This window comes from Cavia porcellus, unplaced genomic scaffold (assembly GCF_034190915.1).
Source record: "Cavia porcellus strain 051 isolate PalLab524CR breed Dunkin Hartley unplaced genomic scaffold, mCavPor4.1 scaffold_1, whole genome shotgun sequence".
Taxonomy (NCBI): domain Eukaryota; kingdom Metazoa; phylum Chordata; class Mammalia; order Rodentia; family Caviidae; genus Cavia; species Cavia porcellus.
This window is the reverse complement of record NW_026947484.1, coordinates 166,636,046-166,658,148: the sequence shown is the minus strand read 5'-3', so window position 1 is coordinate 166,658,148 and position 22,103 is coordinate 166,636,046. Positions and strand designations below refer to the sequence as shown.

General features: G+C 36.8%; 1 long non-coding RNA gene across 3 annotated transcripts; it reads left to right on the top strand.

Annotated features, from left to right (window-relative positions):
• The first annotated feature begins 5,451 nt into the window (after positions 1-5,451).
• LOC106025478 (uncharacterized) lies at positions 5,452-20,377 on the top strand. Of its 3 annotated transcripts, none has more exons than XR_010051050.1 (4): positions 5,452-5,733; positions 15,690-15,794; positions 17,512-17,570; positions 18,386-20,377. It is a non-coding gene; the product is annotated as an uncharacterized LOC106025478 (long non-coding RNA). The 3 variants fall into 3 exon arrangements; XR_001199082.3 differs by lacking the exon at positions 17,512-17,570 and adding an exon at positions 15,180-15,245 and having other exon boundaries at positions 5,574-5,733; XR_001199083.3 differs by lacking the exon at positions 17,512-17,570 and having other exon boundaries at positions 5,578-5,733; positions 18,386-19,960.
• The last annotated feature ends 1,726 nt before the right edge of the window (positions 20,378-22,103 follow it).

The following is a 22,103-nucleotide window of genomic DNA, read 5'->3' as shown; positions in this document are numbered from 1 at the left end:
TTTGAGTTTTCATTTCTGTTAATAGTTGTTTTATATAACTGGCTGCCCTGGAGTTTGGTGCATATATGTTTAAGATAGTTATCTCTTCCTCTTGGAGTTTTCCCCTAACAAGTATGTAGTGACCTTCTTTGTCATTTATGGTCATTGTTGGTTTAAAGTTCACGTTGTCTGAAAACAGAATGGCTACTCCTGTGGTTTTTTTTTTTTTTTTTTTTTTTTTTTGGATTCCTGCTGCATGAAGTATTGTTTTCCATCCTTTGACTTTCAGTCTGTGAGTATCCTTCTGGGTTAGATGGGTTTCCTGTAAACAGCATGTGGTTGGATTTTGTTTCTTGATCCATTCTGCTAGTCTGTTTCTTTTGATTGGTGCATTGAGACCATTTACATTAATGATTATTACTGTTAAATGCTGGTTTATTGTTGACATGTTATCTCTCTGCTGTTGCATCTTTATCTTTCTGTTCTGTTTAATTATCTGCTTTGCTTAGTGGTTTTTTCCTTTGTGTGTCTAAACTGTCTTTCAATATTTTTTGCAGGGTTGGTTTGGTGTTCATGAAGTTCTTTGGCTGTTCTTTGTCATGGAAGTATCGTATTTCCCCATCAATTTTGAATGATAGTTTTGCAGGATACATCAATCTAGGTTGGAAATCATTTTGCTTTAGGATCTGGAATACTTCACTCCATGCTCTTCTTGACTTTATTGTTTGTGCTGAGAAGTCTGCTGTGATTCTGATAGGTTTTCCTTTATAAGTGATCTGTCTTTTCTCTCCGACAGCTTTTAATAATCTATTCTTGTGTTGGATTTCTGGGATGGTGATTATTATATGTCTGGGTGTACTTTATTTTGGTTATAACTATTTGGAATTCTATATGCTTCACTGATCCTGATGTCATTTTCTGATCTCATGCTTGGGAAATTTTCAGCTATTACTTCTCTAAATATCCTCTTGACATCCTTTATGTTGTCTCCTTCTTCTTCATTAATCCCTATCATTCTTATGTTATTTTTCTTTGCATCGTCTTGCAGTTGTTGAATTGTTTCCTGATTCCTTGTTATTTTCAAAAGATCTTTCCTTTCCTGTTCACTAGCTGCAATCCTGTCTTCAAGGTCTGAAATTCTATCTTCGCTTTCATTAAGGCGGTTTTTACAACTTTCAGTGGAGTTTTTTATTTCCTGTATATCTCTGTGCATCTGCATTCTGTATTCTGTTTGTTTCTTATATTGCTCGTCTAGGGATTCTATCTTTTTTTTTAGTTCCTCCAATTTTTTATCTGTGTTTTCTTTAGATATATTTAGAATCTCTTTCACTTCTTTTATCATTTCTTCTTTTATCTGGGAGATTATTTCGAGTTTGAATTTCTTTAAAGCTTCCTGGAGTTGCTTGTCAATTTCAGTAGCTATTGTGTCTGATATATGAGGTGGATGGGATATATTGTCTTCTATATACATCACTCCTAGGGTTTCTTGAGATGGGCTGGAGGTTTGAGGTTGTAATTTGGTCTTTCGTTTTGTCATTTTCCTATATTTCTGTGTTTCAAGTGTTATTTGAAAGCTTCCTCAAGGTCTGTTGGCAATCCCCTTCTATGCTCACAGCTCCTGAGACTCTGGCACCCTGTTACCCCAAGCCACTGGGCCTGTAGAACCAATGGCCCTCTACTGCCTGTATAGAACTCAATGGTTCCAGATAAGCTGGGCTTCTGGGACACTGCGCGCCCACCTATTTGTTGGAAGCGCCACAGTTCTCCAAGCGCAGCTGGGATGGGGAGGCGGATGTAGATGCCTCAAACCCACTTATCAACTTCACTGCACCCGGAAGCCTGGAGGGTCCCGAACAGTCTGGGCTTTGGGCAGAGTGCACTGAGCACTTACCCCAGGCCACGGGGCTTCTGGAACCTGTGATGCTCCCCTGCTTGCTGAGATATCCACAGTCCTCCAGACACATGGGGAATCGGATGCAAGCCTGTATGGTACATCTTATTTGGTAAATTACAGTATGGTAATTTTTGTTGATTGTACTGTACAGTACAGTAGTGTATCTTTACACTACAGTTCTAGATGTCAAAGTTATGCAAATAAAAAGCAAGTTCTTCAAGTTGCAGTTTTTTAAACCATTAATTTTTTTGAATATTGAAATACACATATTGTATATAATTACTCATTTAGCAACCAGCTCAATTAATGACCTTGCTTGTTAAATGAGGAAAGTCTACTAGATTTTCCTTAATTGTTTTTGCCATGAATTATTTTTATTGTAGTGTTTGGTTAATACTATTGTTCTTTCTATAGTGAAGTAGTCAGAGAATCCACTTGATTATGAAAGCACAAATTTAGTTAAAAGTATAGATGCTAATGTAGGGACATTTAAAAGGGAATGTAGACAGGAATGACATAGGACATGACCTGAGGCTATTGGTGGTGTATTTACAAGTTTATTGTACACTATATACTTTAGGAAGTTAACTCCAATGAAATTATTGTTATCTATCCATTTTGTGTCCTTTAACCCTGATCTTTTCTCAAGCCAGAAAGGCTAAAACCCTGATTAAATTAGATTACACAATCAGTGAAAGTTATTTTTAGAAATACCCCCATAAGTGTGACTATAGTGGTCCTCTAAACTTTGAGAAATTTGCTTCCTGTTATTTGGAGCTGTTCCTTGCATTCACAATCTTATAAATAAACTCTTGCCTCACATTACTTTCTTTGGCTTCCACTTTCTGCAGAGAGTGGGTGTAGGGGGACCTGAGTTTCACATTCTCTGGTCAGAGCCCTTGGTTCTGAGCCAGCCTCCCTCTTACTTCCCTATTCTTCATCAGAGAGGAGGTGAGGGCCTAGATACCTTCGGAGGGTGGGAGGACAGGAGGTCCTTGAAGAGTTCTGGCCCCTCAAAGACCACTAGCCTCTTTTTTTGCTTTACTTTTCCGAAGTACAGTCTTGTTCTGTAGTTCAGTCTGCAATTTAACTCACTATATAGCTCAGGCTGGCCTCAAACTCTAGGCAATTTTTCTGCCTTGGCCTCCCAACTGCTGAGATTACAGGCATGCACCACTATACTTGGAACCTCTTTTAGTTTAGAAAAAAGAAAACTTTACAAGCCACTCCACAATAACAACAGGATAATATTTACAGGTTTCAAGTGCACATAGAACAATATTTTCCTTTTATTATTGCATACTTTGATCCATTTCACCCTCTTTTACACCCATCATTCATCCCCTTTCTCTTCTCCAATGGAATGCTTAGGATATTTTCCAAGACAGATGTATGATCTGAGCCACAAAATAAATTTAAATGAAATTAAGGGGATTAAAATTATAGAAAGTATTTTCCACACCAACAAGGAATATGTTTTAAAACTGACAATTTAGATATCACTAAATATTTTACAGACTTTAAAAGGACAAGGGGGTAAGGGAAAATTACAAACATATTACGTCCAATAAGTTCCATAACTTTGATATGAACATATTTCCTGAAAAAAAAAACTAGCAAAGTTCACGTAAGAAACTCATAATGCTAAAAGCAATAGACCCATTAAATATCTCCCCACTAACTTGAAGCTCAGATGCTCTCACTAGTAAATTTTACCAAACATTTAAGGAAGAAATAATACCAGTTTTATATAAAATCTTACAGAATATCTAAAAGAAGGAAATATTTCCCGGCTCATCCTTTGAGGCTAACATTACTCACTTGTAAAAAATTAAGACAAATATTTGGTTGTGATGACACAAGCCTGTAATCTCAGCACTTAAAAGGCTGAGGTAGGAGGATTGCTCTGAGTTTGAGAACAGCCTGAGCTGTTCATAGTGAGCCAAATTCAGCATGAACTGCACAGTAAGATCCTAATTTTTAAAAAAGACAGGTTTCAGAAAATTAAACTATAGGTCCACATCCCAGAAAAAATGATACAAAATTTTAACAAAATGAATCTAGCAATATAAAAAAGAATTCACACTGATCAAGTGAGAATTATCCTGAGAATACAAGGTAGATCAGCATTTGAAAATCAATCAGTGGAGTTCACCATGTTGTGGTGAATCATGGTTATTTCATCAGTGTTTCTTTAGAGCTAGTGTTACAGCATTAAGTTTCCACCTTGTAAACCACGCACAAAAACTATGCATACACTCCCAGGTGATCTAATTGCTTAAAAAATGTTAATACCATCTTTCCCCTATTTCATATAATGTCATATATGTATATGTGTGTGTTATGTGTGTGTGTGTGTGTGTGTATAAAATTTCTGATCCTCTTGACCACTGACTACTCAATCTTTATATATTTGTTAGTTTTACCCAGAAGGACTGCTTCTAGCAACTCCAAGGGCACAGGACCCTGTCAAACAAAAACATTATATCAGTCTTCAAACAATACCTGTTCTCCTTAAAACAGATGGATGAATAACAGGACTACTATGCCCCGATGTGTTCCGGAGATAGATGATGCTGAAAGATGTCCTCATCACATTAAAATCAAATACAAGAACCTCAACCTTTCATTCTTAGGGAACAGTCCTGTCTTGCTCTCTTATAGTGAATAAGTTCTTCTTTAGATTATTTGATTATTGATAAATTCTTTTTATTACCTGCAGTACCAGCGCTACATGCACAGAGCACTACGTGGCATTTCAACGAAATTATAAAAGAAACAAATAATTGTCTTGATACAGAAATAGCATTGGGAAAAATTAGATAATATGCATAATGAAAACTCATCAAATACAAAATAAAGGAAAATATCCATAATCCGATGAAGGGTATCTACAAAAAACCCACAACCAGTATCACACTTCCTGGTAAAAGACTGAAAGTTTTCTCCTTAAGAAAGCACAAGCACGGAAATCTGCTCTTACCACTCTTGCTGTGTTTTGGCCAGGGCAATAAGAAAACCAAACTGGAAAGGAAGAAATAAAACTGAGCCTATCACCAATCTGATTAAATAAACAACCCTATAGGATCTGCCAAGAGAGCTTGTATTAACAATAAATGACTTTAATTAGGATGTTAGATACAAGACCTGTCATCAAGTTGAAGAGAATCTGAAAAGAAGCACATTAAAAAAAAGTGCTTATTTAGCCACTACGGAAACTGATTTGACCCCGTCTTGCTGGCTAACGACTAAAGGCTGCACTCAGAAAGCAAGTGTCACGGGGCTTTGGAATTGCCTTCTTGATTTTGCGCGGCGCCAGCTGTTTGGCGAAAGCCTGGAGCGCACAGGCGCTCTGAAAGGTTCAACACAGCATAACACACTTGCGTCAGCACCCCCGTGGAGAGAAAGAAACCAAAGCTCCTTAGTAGGCGTTGCTGTGGTCACAACAAAGGCACTCGTTCCTGCCTACTTTGCAAGTCTTACACGTGTTTCCTGTCTTACCATCTGATGCTGCCACTGCTTAAATACAATTATTGTTAGGCGAGGCAAGCCTGACATTGTGGGAAAGATTCTGATCCAGAAGTTCCTGGGTTACAATTTACCATTTGAGGTCTACCCACGCACACAGCAGGTTCAGAGCGAGGGCAACCGCACAGGAGCCAATCAGCGACAAAGAGGAGGCCTATGAACTGTCCAACCTCAGTGCAGTAGTAGGCGGGTTCTTCCGGTGTCATGGCAACAAAGTGTGCGTCCTGAGGGCTCTGCTGAGAATCCTTTAATTTACTGGGTCGTCTTGTGTGACTTGTGGTGGCTGGACGATGCATGGGAAGGACTCCAGGAGACCCTAAAGCCTCGCTATGGTGATGCTGTGGGACAGAAGCCGGGGCTGGGTTGGAATCGGGATGAGGTCTGGAAGGAAATGACCAGAACCAGCTCAGGGGAACTACCAGCTCCCTGCTTAGCTCCAGAAGCCGAGGTTTCTCGAGTTTTGGTACTTTCTTACCTTTTTCCCTGTGCTGGATCAGGGTTATTTCTAGGTTTCCTGCATCCTGACCCAATGGTGACACTCCCCGCCCACAATGGTGTCTATGTAGCCCCAGGCACAGCATCAGCTACACCAAACAAGAGGAGAGGGGGGGGGAGGAGTTTGGGGAGACCCCAGTTCCGGTATGGGTTGGAGCTGGGTGCAGCTGTGATATGCTGGGTCCCTGACCTCATCCCTTTAGAGCGGCAGACCTGGAGGATCTGACGTTTATGAATGTCAGCGATGCAGAATCTCATACCCATAATGCATCTCAGACTTCTCTACCTTTTTATATTCAGATTGAATTACTAAATTTCCAATATCTCCCCATATTGCCAGAGTCATAATAGGTGTTGATGTGGGCTAAGAGAATCCAAAGAAAGGTTTAATATTGCGGGCGATGTGACTCGGACAGAGTTTTTGCCAAGCTTGCGGTGAAATCCTATGTTCCATACTCAGCAGCTCCCCAAATTATCACCTTATTTATTTATATCTCTACTCACAGTGATAAAGAACAAGGCTCATGGTCTCCAGCGTTGTGAAATGAAGTTATAAACAAAAGAGAGGATGTTAGAAGAGGTTTTATTAGGAATGAGAATAGCTCACTGATCCGTTGGAAGCATCCTGAGTGTGTGGCCATGTGGCTGCTCAATTCAGCGCTAAGTAGAGTAATCAGAGCATATTAATTGCCCAGTAATGGTCCTGTGACAGGTGACTGTGTCTTTAAAATGACTATTTGGGATTTAGGCTCTTAAGCACTAGTGTTATGTAGTACAATACTTGCTTGTGATGGTGGACAGCAGTAATGGGTCATTGCTCTGTAAGCAACTGGACACAAAGGGTGAATAGCCAATGATTTAAAATATATCATATTTTATAAACTTCATGAGATATTTAGTATTTCATTAGGAATTTTGTATTGTAAAACATGTTTCTCCAAACACGGATCAAGGCAAGTGTGTTTAGCACATTTAAAAGATCCAAGGCTTGACAATGATATATGATTGCTCAAGTATGTTCTGTGCACTTCCTTTTCTTTTTTCCTTCCTTCCTTCGTTTCTTCCTTCCTTCCTTCCTTCCTTCCTTCCTTCCTTCCTTCCTTCCTTCCTTCTTTCCTCCCTCCCTCCCTTCCTTCCTTCCGTCCTTCGTTCGTTCGTTCCTTCCTTCCTTCCTTCCTTCCTTCCTTCCTTCCTCAGGGTCTTGCTCTGTAGTTCTGGCTGGCCATGAGCTCTTGTGGCCCAGGCTAGCCTTGAACTCACAGCAGTCCTCTTGACTCAGCCTCCTGAGTGCTAGAATTATAGGCATGTGCCACCATGCCTGGCCTGCATTTTATTTTCAACATCCTTTTGGTTGATCATGATATTTTCCCTTTCAAACTCAAGTAACATCTGTAGACTCATTTAGAATTAGGGTTAGACCTAACTGAATGTGGTGTTAGGACTGGGAATCTGGATAGTCACGGGGACTGTGACCCAGAAAAGTATATTCTGTTTTCCATATTTTCTACCTTCTCTCTGCTTCCTGGCACCTTTTCTGCCATCCCTGTTCTACCTTATTCCCAACTAATCGTTGACTGAAACTGTGAGTGATAAAATCTTCTCTATGTGGTGGGCATGGGATATTTTGTCCCAGGAACAGGAAATTGAGTAAGGCACTCATCCGTGCTAAATCTAATACGTGTTTGCAACATAGGGTTTCAAACCCACAAATGTGTCCTCAGGCCTGATCTGTATTGTGATGACAGTAAATAGCTATATTTCTAACTACATTGCTGGCAGTGAGTTTCCGTGGTTCAGCAGTTATCAAGCTTGCTAAATTTCACTGTTAAATCCACAATGTTAAAAGAAATAAGAATAAAAGAAAGTTTCCATTACTATTTAGAATGTCAAAAATTTAAAGGCGAAATTACTGATTTATGAAGAAGAAAATGAAGTAATCTTGCAAATGACAACTTTCCCAAAGGGAGTGCATGTTATCCAGTAATTAATGCTCTATTTGAATTGGACCATCCTCTTGTAAATGTCACTTGGGTATGAGTGCAAAGATACATGGGTGCTGTCTCTCACATGGTCCATGCAGTCTTGGATCATTTGTAGAGATTTTTAAAATAATGAAATGCTGATTGATGTGGCTCTTCAGGATTTAAACACAGGTCTGCATGAATATGAATTATAGTATGTAAAAGGGTTTTTGGTGCAGGGAGGAGTAAAGAAGGAGTCGATAGAATGTGGAAAAGATTGAGTGTGGCAAAGTCACCTCTTGGTCTAGACAAGATTTACCTTTGAGATCAAAATATTTTAATGTGACACTAAACAAGGGGTCTTATTCTGGCTTGTTTAATGTGAGTCAAGTGTCAGAGACCTAAAAGAAGAAATCTTAGAAATATTGGATTAATAAGTTTTTTGTTATTAAGTCATCTAAACACTTGAATTTACAAAATTGTATCTGACCTTCTTGTGCATTAAAAAATTAGTGGAATATCATTGTCTGTCATTGGATGAGTAGTTTGATTTGAGTCCAGGACATTTGCTCTCAGCTATGTCCAATTTTAAAAATTAATGGTAGTGGTAATATTTTTGAGAGTTGGTCTTACTCTGTTGGTGAGGGTTTAACTTGTGATCTCCTTGCTTCAGCCCATGAGAGTGGTGTGATTACAGGTGTGGATCATCAAGCCCAGCTCTGGTGGGCGTCTTAAAATTACTTTTACTTGCCAGGATCACATACTTGGTTCAGTTAACAATCATGAACCATTTGTTCTTATATCCAGAACATTGTGCAGTAATATTTGCCAGTTGAGAATGTGTAATGGCCAGTCTGAAAGAAATCCTTGAATTCTTCTGACTGTAGTAAATGTCTCTAAATTTTAGATTAGTTGTGTAATACAGGGTTTTTTTTAAAATTGTGTTTTCCTTTGATTCTGAACCTGGGACCTTAAAACTACCATAATTTTTTGAACTTTAGAAATGCCTATCTCATTATTATAAACCTCTGTTAGTCAACTTATCTGGATTTATGTTACTGAAATGGGTCAGTGTGCCATCCTTTGATAACCTTCTGAATGACTCATGGTGAAACTCAGCATCACATGGTTTAGCCTGAAGTCTAGTTTTTAAACAGCACGCTAAGACTAGGATCTCAATTTGTCAGGATTGTGGTACTTCTGGATACAGTGAGTATTGAATTTGAGGTATACTAGTTCCTTTTAGAGAATTGTTAGGTGCTTAGCCAATAACACACTTGAGTTCAGAAGAAGAATTGGGAAAATTAGTAGGTCAGTCTTCACATGACTGTGAGTGAGTCTCGGTTCACAGGTAAGCCTTTGAAAATTAAAGCAGTTTTACCCGGGACGGTGTTCAAATAGATCATGTGGAAATCCTAGATTTAAATTTCTTGGCTGTCAGATCTTCCTCATGCACCATCTAGAAGTGAGACATCCTGGGCTGCTTAGTAAGAATGAGTGAGAGTGATCTGTAAAGGAATGTGTTTAATTTTCTGGAGATGTGTTACCTTTTGAACTACAGTGAAGCAGGCTTCTTCCCTGTTCCACATCCCTTTTGCTTCTTTGCAGCAAGTGTTGTGTAAAGGATAGACGGTACCTCAAAGATTTAACAATTTTTCATTGTGATTTAACCAAAAGAATTTGATAGCCTTGGTTGGAAATTAGAGTACTTCATCCAAAGAAGCAAAATATAAAACTTACTATTAAAATATTTGTTTTACATTTAACACAAATATGCATAACGATTCACAGACTCAATACAGGTGAATACAATAATTATGGTTTCTTTTAGTACATCTCTAATTTCACCTAACTCCACCCAACATAGATACAAGGTGTACTTTTTGGGTGTACTTTGTGACTTTATCATCGCATTACTAAGAAGAGTGTTGCTAGGGTAAAGTCTTTGAAATTCTGAATACTAATAGTTGAGGCTAAAGTAGTAGTATTATAGTCGAATGATTATTTGTGGTTTCTCTCATCTATTGTGCAGAAATTTTTAGGGAAGTTTATATTTCAGTTGTGTGGCTCACTTTTTCCACTGCTTTTGGGTTTCTAATAGTTTTGTAGTGTTGATGTTGTTAAATATATTATTTATTTTGTTCAAGTGATAGTGAGTTAGGATTTTTGACAGAATGAGAAAAATTGCCTGTGTGTGATTATGGAAAAATTAAAGATTTATAGAAAGTTTTGGAATATTAATTTGTCATCTTAATGTTTCATGTATAGGTGCTTCTTGTGTGTTGCCTATATTTGGAATGATCTAATTTGGTTTTTTTCCTTCTACGCTTAAACACCATTTTAAAATGATTTTATCATGTGTTAGGTGATTACATCTAGTACTGAGCATTTTTCATGTATGGACTTTTAATGTGAACTTGTTTCTGTGTCTGTGTGCTGTATACACTTTATCAATAATTTCTAATTCTGTTTATAATTGGCATATAGTATGACAGGTATCTGTATACTAAGCTAGGGATGTGTACTTTGCTATAATATCTTAACTAATTCTAGTGGTTTTGTTGGTTCTTTAATTTTGACAACATACACAGTGATGCTCTATGTATGTGAACATAATTTTAAGTGTTCCATTTTAATGTCAATGTTTTTGTTTTTCTGTCTTTGTGTTTTCTGTGCATCTACTGATTCAATCTTACATTTTCATTTGTAATGCAATGGATAACAGTGTATTCAATAGTCCATTTTTACATGCTTTTAATAATTCTCATTGTGTTTTGTAATCCTGAGTGAATGTTGAGCATGTAATTTGCAGTTATTTCTTGAATGATTTTCATTTTTATTTTGTTAATGTTTTGCTGGTGTATGAGATGGAATGTTTGAATATCAAATTGAACTTGTTCTTTTGTAGTTCATGCATTTTAAAAAAATTTTGTTTGGAAATCACCCTAAAATGATAATACATGGATTCAATTTTGTGCATTATAAAATCATTAATAATTTGAAGTTTTCTAAGGATTTTTCAGCTAGTGGTTTCTAATCTAAACATCTTAAATTCCATTATGTTTTAAGAGCTTACTTCTTACTATTTCTATTTTTTGTATATGTCACATTCTTTATTTTTGCTCTGTTGATTTGTCTTGGTCAGAATTTCTTGTGATTTTGAGAAGACTATTTCTTAGAAAGAACTCACACTGGAGGGAAACCTTATGTGTGTAAACAATGTGGGAAAGCTTTTACTACACAAAATTATTGTAAAGTACATGAAAGAACTCACACTGGACAGAAAACCTATGTATGTAAGCAATGTGGGAAAGCTTTTAGTACACAAAATTGTTGTAAAGTACATGAAAGAACTCACAGTGGAGAGAAACCCTATGTATGTAAGCAATGTGGGAAAGCTTTTAGTACTCAAAATTATTGTAAAGTACATGAAAAAACTCACACTGGGGAGAAACCCTATGTATGTAAGCAATGTGGGAAAGCTTTCAATAGGTCCAATCAATTAAAAGACATGAAAGAACACACACTGGGGAAAAACCCTACATATGTAAGCAGTGTGGGAAAGCTTTTAGTGTACAATATTATTGTAAAATTCATGAAAAAACTCACACTGGGGAGAAACCCTACATATGTAAGGACTGTGGGAGAGCTTTCAACAGGCATAATGAATGTAAAATACATGAAACAACTCACACTGGGGAGAAGCCCTATGTATGTAAGCAATGTGGGAAAGCTTTTAGTGCACAATATTATTGTCAAAGGCATGAAAGAACTCACTCTGGGGGGAAGCCCTATGTATGTAAGCAATGTGGGAAAGCTTTTAGTGTGTATATTTCCTGTCAAAGACATGAAAGAACTCACAGTGGGGAGAAACCTTACGTGTGTAAGCAATGTGGGAAAGCTTTTAGTGTAAAAAATTATTGTAGACTACATGAAAGAACTCATACTGGAGAGAAGCCTTATGTATGTAGGTAATGTGGGAAAGCTTTCAGTATGGGTGGTACTTGGCAAAGACATAAAAAAAACTCACACTGTTGAGAAGCCAGCCTTATATATGTAAGCACTGGGAGAAAGCTTTCAGTATAAAGTTTCTTCTAAAATGCATGAATGAACTTGTACTGGGGAGAAACCTGAAGCAATGTGGAAATGGTTTTTAGCAAAGCTTGTTATTGTAAAAGATGAAAGAAGTCACATCTGGCATTAATTCTATATATGGAAGCAGTGTGAGAAAGCTTTTAGCATGCCTAGACATGCAAAGACAGAAGAACTTACAGTGGCGAGGATACTTATATATGTTAGCAGTGTAGGGATTACATAGATCTGTTGTCAAAGAACTCTCACTGGAGAGAAACTTTATAAATGATTTAAAAAGTCTTGTGAAAGTTTCTCATGTAGTGGAAAATGCATTAATAATTAATATAAAAAGCTTCATGTCAATATTTTTCCATAAAATTTCCAGAAAATACAATCCCAGATAGAAGAATCCTAAAGTACATATGTTGTTTTTCAGTAAATCACTTATATCCCGGATTGTGTGTGTGCAGTATTTAATACAGAAATTTGAGTCGACATAACTAGGTATTTTTGTGTATATTTGAAGTGCCTTGTTTTAAGCATGATGAATTGAAATGTATTTTTTAGGTTCATGTAGTTAATGTTTACGAGTTAATGTTCACAAAGAGTAGTTTTTGCTTAGTCTTTACAATTGGGAAGTATGGGCCACTAAAAAACCTAACTTTGTTAATTGTGCTTTGTTAATTATTGAGATTTTGCCACTAGAGTAGTGTTAGATTTTTGATGTGTTTATTCTGTGTACCAGGAGATATTTTTAATTTGATGCCATATGTTATTTTCAGACTTGTGAACATGTTTTTTTTGACAAAATTGACTTGTTTCTGCATAACTTATAGACCAATATATTTTTTTGTCCATATGACAAGATACCTGCTTATGGTGTAGTATATTGTGTACATAATTTTGCATATTTAGTTTACATGAGGGCCAATATTATCATTTACATGAAACTTTGTTTCTCATCAAAACTATGCTTTTCTTGTTTAAAGTCCAGTGACTTAATCTGGCAGTAATTTTTCTTCCATATATACCAAATATAACTAAAACATATCTTCTGATTGAAGAGTAGCAGGACCATAATTTGTCTCCAAAAGGATATCATGAATTATAATCTCGCCAAAATTATAAATGATGGTCTGATTTATCAGCAACAACACTATTGAAAAAATTTTTGTCAACATTGAAGTTGTTTTGGGGAGAATAATGACTATTGGATGTATTGAGGCAAATGTCTTTTTTTTCCCCCAATGCTATGATGGCTTTCTATCTTTGGTATTCATATTTTTTGAGAAAGTGTTTCACTGTGTAGTTTAGACTGGCCTTGAACTCACTGTGTAGTTCATTGGCCTCAAACTCATGGCAGTCCTTCTGCCTCTGCTTCCCAAGTGCTGGGATTACAGGCTTACATCACCATGTCTGGCCATCATTTTTGTTTTTACTAAATATGCAGAAATAATACCATGAAGGAAAACCTAACTCATGAGATATCAGTTTTGTAAAAAGTTAAGATGTGTTTTGCCAATTTTATAGATACATTTATGCAATGCTATTTTTCATTATTCATAAGGAGCACTGTCTAATGTGTAAGATATGTGACAATTGCCTTCAAGCACATAGACTGGCTCAAGGTGTGTGTGTGTGTGTGTGTGTGTGTGTGTGTGTGTGTGAGAGAGAGTCCCAGGTGGTCTCATGTAACCTGTATTTTTAAGTATTTTAAGACTGAAATACTTTATAAAATGTCTTATACAATGTTCTCAAATACAAAAACTACTGTTTCTGATGAAGTTAAAAACTTACAGCATCATGAACACATAAGTGAACAATTCATTTTTAAATGCCTACAATGCAGTGAACATTATAGCTTTCCCTGTTTTTAATTATGATTAGACAAAAATTATTCACCAATTGTGGATTTTATATCTGATATAATTCATGAAGCAATACACTGCAGGATACGGTGTTAGTTTTTACACTCTGCAACATATGCCTAACTACAGCAAATTTCTGCTTACTATCAACAGAAAGATATGTAGTATGTATTACTATGCCTGGTTGTGATGGAATATTGAAACTACAAGGTGTTTTACCCTAAGCACATTTATTTTTCCATTATTGTACCATGAGAAAGAATCTTGCTGGGTCTTGTGATATGTTTGTTACCCCAGTTGCTTGAGAAGCAAAGATAAAAACAAAATTGAGATCATCCTATTCAATTTAGATCCTGTCTCAAAAATTGAAGTTCTGCAGATGTAGCTCAGTGATTTATGTTCCTAGGTTTACTCTGAAATATCAAAATTATTTCTATACAAACCATTACACATGAGTGTTTTTTTTCTCACTTAATGTATAAAGGCCTAAGCCAAATGCAATGCTGTATTCCTTTAGTCCCAACATCAGAAGAGGTGAAATAGGATGATCATGACTTTGAAACTGAGGTTGGGGGTTCGGGGGGGGGAGCAATTTGCAAACTGAAACAGTTCTCTTTCATGTCTGCATTTAAAGTTTAAAGAAAGAAATAAGTTTAGGTGAAGAACATAAACCTACGATGAGATACAATTTCACTATTACAAGTCATGGTTCTATTATTACTCTGAAAATAATATTTTCATGGTAATAGTTGTACAACAGCTATATATATGCTAAAAAATAAGCAATGAAACATGAATAAAACAGGTAGTCCTTGGTCTGAACATAAGAGAAACATGAAGAAATTAGTTTCCTTAATGTTTTTCTTAAGTTTTGGGTAGAAAATAAGGTGAGATGACACAACGAACAATTGTATAAAGTTGAAAAACTACATGAACATGGAAGCAAATGATAGAGTGAGGAAGTAACCTACAAAGTGGGAAAATGTTTTCTGTGTACCCTGCAGAATACTAATATCTGGAAAAAAACAGGAAAGTGAAATTAATATACACTTCTCAGAAGAAGTACAAATTGCCAATAAATATCTGAAAAGTGTTCATCACTTTTACCCAATAAAGAAATGCAAATTAGAACAGCATCTTTAATCTAGAAAGAGCACATATCACTAAGAACTCAAAAAAAAAAAAATAGCCATGAGGCTTCAGGGGGAAAAGGAACCATTCAGTATCATTGATGGGAATGTAAACTAAGAAGAAGTCAATGTGGAAGAATTTAAAAATAAAATAGTAATTCATTCCATGTAGTACTTCTCTGCTGTGTATCTTCCCCAAACAATTAAAGATAACATTTCACTGATACGTTCATATTCCTGTTTACCACAGGAATTGTCACTTTTTCTGATGAGTAGCAGCAATGAGCCCTGTTCTATCAGCCACCAGATGCCAATGGTAAATAAGTACTGTTAAGTGTACTCTAATAAATTATATGTGATATTTTATATTTTTTTTATGAAAGAAGCTCTGTATTAGATTATTTTTCCTGACTACAGGTCAATATAAGCATGATTAGCATGTAAGTGTAACAGGGGCAGCCATAATGTTCTTTAGATTTGGTATATTAAGTGCGTATTTGTTGTATTTTATTTCAACTTTGTTAGGTTGACTAAATGTTTATACTTTATATCTCAGGAAACATCTGTAACGACTTCAACTTTCTTGATGTACATAACACCAGTCTCACACTGTATTCTCTCCAGGGTTAAATGCTGTTAGTATACTGCAGTGGGACATATATGTATATATATGAGTTTCTTTTTCTGCTTTTCTCATGTTTTTGATGATTATTGTCCACTCAAATCAATGGGCATATGTCATGTCATTTATTTTCTTTAGGACATATACAGACACACAGATGTGTACTTTACCATGGTTTTATGGCACGTCTCTATCACGTTATGCTGATGACAAGATTTACAAGCCAAAAGAAAAACAATTTTAGTAAGTTAAAATTTTTTTAGTACTCACTTTGGCATCACATAAACATTTTATTAATATATGCTTGCAATATCTAATGTTCACAGCACATGTGAGCTCTTTCCTTCCCCTTCCCATCCTCTTTATCCACCTTCCATTTCTTCACCATTTCCTTTGTAAAATATCTATCTCACTTTCCAATTACTGATCTTTTTTATAAAATAAAAGTTAAACAATACTTCTGAAAGTCAATCATTTATAAATAGCAGCATTCTGAATATGTAGCTTTGTGAGGACTTCAGCATCCTCCATTTCTAATTTTCTAAATTTCATTTCTTGATTTTTATGATTCCAAGAAGCAGACTCCCAAATGATAGTTATGAGGTCACATTGTGACTCCGCAAGTAGAGATCCACAATGCTCTGCACAATGATGTGATGACCACAAGCATAGGAGTTCAGTGTATGAAAACTGAAGCACCAGATTCACCCACCAAAAACTAAGATGCAGGACTGCAGGAGCTAGGGGCACAATCTTTGCCCCTGTGTGTCCAGTAAGTAGTAGTATGTGCCACCAGCTAAGATAATTATAGTCCCTTTTCTCTACATGTTAATTCTGCCAGTTTAGCGGGGTTTAGTATTAAAAATTCCAGAAATAAAAATTGGCAAGGTTCAAACCATGGACCATCTCAGTAGCATGATTAAATATTATGCCAGTATGATCCATCATTTATCTTAATTTGTCATCACAGCTCTTGTGCAATGTCACATCTTGACAAGAAGGGTGAGTACAATTACACAGGCAACATTCAGGGAAAGAGAAATTCACATTGTACCAGTTGCATGTTTCATTATAACAATTATCAATATTAAATACTAGATGAATCTCTACATGTACATAACTTATCAATTAAATATTTTCACAGATATATACATAAAATGCTAGATGTGTTTGTATTTGTGGTCAGATGTGATTGTTGTCCACTGTTGGAAGCATACATGAGGACATGGAATCATAGACCCCTCAATTAAGGGGGCACTATTCTAATTTTTATTATAGTAGAAAGTACACAACTCCGACCCATCTGGTTTGTCAAAACAGAAAAAAAAAAAAAAAGACAAGACAGAAATTGTCTGGAAGAGACACATGATTGACTTCCATGTGATAAATAGCATGTATGTCTCCCAAGGACAAAACACTCATCCATTCTCATCTCTAAATAATAGATTCTTGAAAACATTCTGCTATTTGCCCTAGGAAAATACCCTTGTTTTGCATGGGTTGTGCCTAAACCTCAGAAGTAGCATCTGGAATACACATGAAGTTTTGAAAGAAAAATGCTGTTTTAGAATGTTTAGTATCTAGAAAAGACTGAGTGGGTCAGTGGTAATAGTGGTGAGACAGGTAGTTTCAAATGGCAAAGAGAACACAAACATCCCCAGGCAGACAGCACATGAATCACCCTTCATGACACCTGGGACTTTAAAAGAACTACTGAGACTGAGGGAAAAGGAGAGAGTTCATTTAATAAGTTTTTTCCAAGCTGGTTTGATTATACCTAAGTATTTATTTATTTACTTGTAAAGTATTTTTATTTGTCCATTTTTAAGTCCACAATAGGATGTCTAAGCATTTTCCTTTTCTACTTTGTTAGTTAACAAAATATAAATCAGTAACACAAAAAGTGCTGTTCAAAGATTTATATTCAGCTGGGCATGATGGTACGTACCTTTAATCCCAGCACTCAGGAGGCTGAGACAGGAAGACTTCCATGAGTTCAAGGCCAGCTTGGGCTGCATGGTAAGTTCAAAGCCAATCAGAACTACTCAGTGAGACCTTGTCTTGAAAATTTTTTGGTTCTACATTCTTATCTTACTTAATTTATAAATGTTGTGATGCAAATGATGAATGTGAGCAATTAATTTCCCTTGGTGCTTCCTGGGCAGCAATCTTCCCTGAAGGTACCCCCAGGTGGAGATAATACCAACAGAAAGAGTATGAACAGTGAAAACCTACTAAGTGGTGGGAAGGAAGAATCCACAGCCATTGAGTGCTTATTTTCTGTCTGAGGTTGTAATTCTTTTTTTCCTTTAGACATTCTACACTTTGTTTTATTTTGGCATGCATACATTTGCTGGAATTCATCTATAATTTGTGTACATAAAAATCCTTGAAGGTCAGGCTCAGAGATAGATTCCTTTACATAGTTTTTGGAGAAAGGAGTGATGTATTTTATACTTTCAATGAGACTCATAAAGTAACTCCTCTAGCAAAGATTAGGGTATAGGAGGTTGCATTTTCACACTTGGAAAGGGGCACAGCAGGCTAGGGTTACCTCCAAGGTTAATATTTTCAGCTATTTCTGCATCATCACTAGGGTCTTATTCACCATGGCATACCACTTCGGAAGTCAATCTTGCCCTCTGCATTGGAAAGATGTTTGTCTGAATGTGGATTTTTCTTGTGATTGAGGGTGAAGCACCTGGCTTTTCTTTACTCTTGTTTTGTAGTATACTGCCATGGAATAATTTGAGCATGTGTTTGTGCAATTGTTTTTGGTTACATTATCTTCTTGGTGATTATTGTTTTCTTACTCTTGTTTTGTCTCTTCCTAGGAGAGACTAATTCTATAAAAAGGCCAGTATATGTGAGCAGGAAGAAACTTATTCAAATACCGAAAATCTCATATTCATGTACTACAGTAATGCTGGAGAAGGACTCAACACATAATTTGGAGGAGTGTATTCAACTGAAGTCAAAGCTAGAGCTAAGTACAAGGTAGTTCATCAAGAGGGTTTCTGGTTGATGCTAAACAGATTGCACTCTATCAATTACTAATTAAAGACCATAGTTCTCCAATAGAGATAAAATTTTATTAAATACCAAGAATGGAATTGAGAGAGTACTATAATTGTACTATAACAATACTAAATGACTGTATCAATGTAGTAACAGTGGGAATTAAAATAATTAAAAGTAATCAAAATGAGGAATAGCATTAAAAATTCAAAGCATGACACTGAAAATGCCAAACAAAACCTACAATAGGAATGCCTATTATCAAGTGGAGTCCTAGTGAAACATACAATGTAACAGTTTTGGTCCTGATGAAATTGTATCTTGGGCATTTTTATTTTCTTATGTTACAAAACATAAGCCTACCTACGAATTGTAGTAACAATCACAGCCAAATTTACCGAAAGCTTTAATGGCTCAGCACTGCACTTTCCCAAAAACATTTTGTTTAAGCAAATTTAATTTAGGTATAAGAATAGTTGCATACATTTATTTCTCCAGGTCAGATTCTCCTGTGACACAAGCTGTTAACCAAATGATACTGGAAGAAGCATTATATAGGACTGTCAGCAGCTCATTTGCATATTTAGTTACATAATCTCTGAGGCAATTTGTATGAGATAAAGGCTGATGGGACTTTGTGCTTCTCAACCTATAGCACCCCATAAGAGACCTCATCCTATCATTTTAGCCATCTGACCCTCATGTTTATATTATGAAATGATTATCACATTCTTCATAGCTAGCATTTGCATTGTTGTGGCACAATTATAATGTAAGAACACCTTTATAAAATAGCAAGCTTATAGGTATTCATGATCAGCTACACGTCTCTGGCCAGTTTCTGTTCTGCAGTTTCTGCTGAATTCAACTGTCCTTGACATTGTCAAAAGCCCAATTACATGCCTCTGATGAGCACAGAGTCAGAGTGATTGTCTATACCATAAGGCACCCTAATTCAGGACACTTAAGTATGTTCACTCTATAAGATCTCCCTACCTGAAACATTTCTATATTTTGGTAATGCCTTTAATTGTGCTCACTCCCTGGAACATTTCTATATTATAAAATGTTTCTTATGATAATGCCTTCAACTGTGCTCACTCTATAAGGGCCCGCTCCCTGGAACTTTCTTTATTGGTAATGCCTTTTATCATGCTCACTCTGTAAAGGTCTCCTCCTCTTTTCCTGGAGTGTTTCTATATTATGATAAACAATCCTTTTGTTTCAACAATCTGTTTAAGACTAGTCTGCCTGTTAATGTATGACTTAATGCATGTAACCAATTATGTAGCTTTTGTCACTTGCTTTGTATTTCTCACTTCTAAATGCTGTATAAACTACACCCTTTCTAAAAGAGTCCCCCAGCATAAAGATTAAATGCTGCCTTCTTATCTCCTCAGTGAAAAGAGTCTTCCTTTCAGTTTGGTTTTGCTTGGAAATTTTCCTGTAACAGCATCACCCACCACAATTGCCTTTAGGGTATATGGAGAAAACACTAAAAACTTTTAGCCAATTGTGATGCTATGTTGCACTACATTAACTACTGTAGTCACTATTAGATCTATGCCATTTTTTTGTACTCTACAAGAGACAAACTGTGCTTTTTCAACATCTTAACTTCCCCATGCCCATACATGCATCCCTATCCTCTACTTCTTTAAAGTTGTAAATATTAGAGGCTGAAAAAAATATGATCAATCTTTATTCCTGGTATATTTCTCTTAATAACTTCTTGGATAAATTACATTGTCACAAATGAAGGATTTCTTTTAGGTCTCAATAAAATTTCATTTTATGAACAAACTTCACTTTACCTATTCAGCTAAAATCTTGACGTGCATTTAAAATTTCTCATTTAAGGCCATGTACTTGAGACTTGGATGCAAAGTTGTTGTTTTGAGTTTAACATTATTGCTGATAAGATTATATCCAAAATATGAGAAGTATAAAACAAAAGAGGCCTTTATTCTGAGAACACAGAGAGAGAAAACCAAAACCCCCACCTGCTGGAGTCTGGCTTTTTCTGTGGCAGACATGTGGCATCAGGGGTATGTAAGTGGCTTCGGTTTGGGGTGGAACCTAAAGGGGGCATCAGGGATGCACGGGTGGCCCATTGGTCTTTGCTTGGCACCATAGGTAAATTCCTAGGGGGCAGGAAAGATGGCATCACAGGTAAATTCTTAGGGGTGGGGGAAATAGGAGCTCCTTGGTTCTGCCTCTAAGGCTTCATCAGCTACAGTGTCCTGTCTGGGCCAAAACCCTTTCATATCTCATCTTATGATTATTATTATGAAAAGGGGTGAAGATTTCTCTCTTTAACTACTTCCTGCTGGCAAGGAGCATACTGGAGTCTAGGGGAGTCGATGGGATGACAGTTGATGCCCAGGTAGACACTGGTGCCAGGTGTTTTAGCCAGGACAACTTCACTGGTGAATGCACCTATGTTAGACTGGAAAAACAAAGAGACAAGATGTTATGAGGAGACATGGAACTGTCATATTTAAGGACCAGGTGAGGTAAAGGGAAAGGTGCCTTTGATTTAGACATGTCATTATATCAGGATTATTTTGAGGTAGAAACATTTGCATGGTAAGGCAGAATTCTGAAAAATAAGTGTGGGGTTAGGAGGAGTGAAGTTAATGAGAGGGGATTACTCCCCCATCTGAAAGCATAAAAGTTAAGAGGGTAGGTGTATAAAACTTGTCTCTGGTCCAGGAGTTGAACTGGAAAAAATAGGGGGAGCAGGGAAGGCGGTGGCTGTACCAGTATAGGGAAGGTCAGGGCTTAGGCTTTTAGGGATGTCACATTTAACCAGACAGCTGAGGGTAGAAAGAACTGTGACAGTTATTGCATAGAACATTATGAAGATTATCTTATGCATGATATGGGAGTCCTTAGGAAAGACTGTCAAGAGTCCTGCTGTAAAAATGATCATTAATAGAATGTAAGAAATTAGGAACCAAAGTGGATAACAAAACATGACTTAGCCTGTTAACTGTGGCTGCGAGGCCTTTGTGAAATGGAGATGGGTGGGCGACAGACGATGAGATGACCACTCAGAATGATCAGATTTAGGGCTGGGAGGGCACCTCTTAGCCTGAGTGATGTGAAACCAGGATTGGAGTCTAGCAACTTTGACCGCTGTAGGGGTAGCCAAATAGACCAGATAGGGGCCACTCCGCCTTGGTTATAGTCCTGTGGGTTTAGAACATTTGAGGTAAATTAGATCTCCTGGGGATATGGGAGGATCTGGTTTGGCTTCTCCAGAAGGTTGTGGAAAGCAGAGATCAGCATGTTGTCTCAACAAGTGTCTGAGGAAGGAGAGGACTGGGACATAGTCAGCAAGGGGAGGGAGATTTTGGGGAGTAGGAAGATTGTGGAGTAAGAATGGCCTGCCATACGTAAGTTTAAAAGGACTTAAGAAAGTAGGAGCCCGGGGAAGTGCCCTGAGCTTGGCTAAGGCTAAGGGCAAAAGTTGAGGCCAAGGTTGGTGTAGTTCTAAAGTGAGTTTTATAAGGTGTATCTTTATGAGAC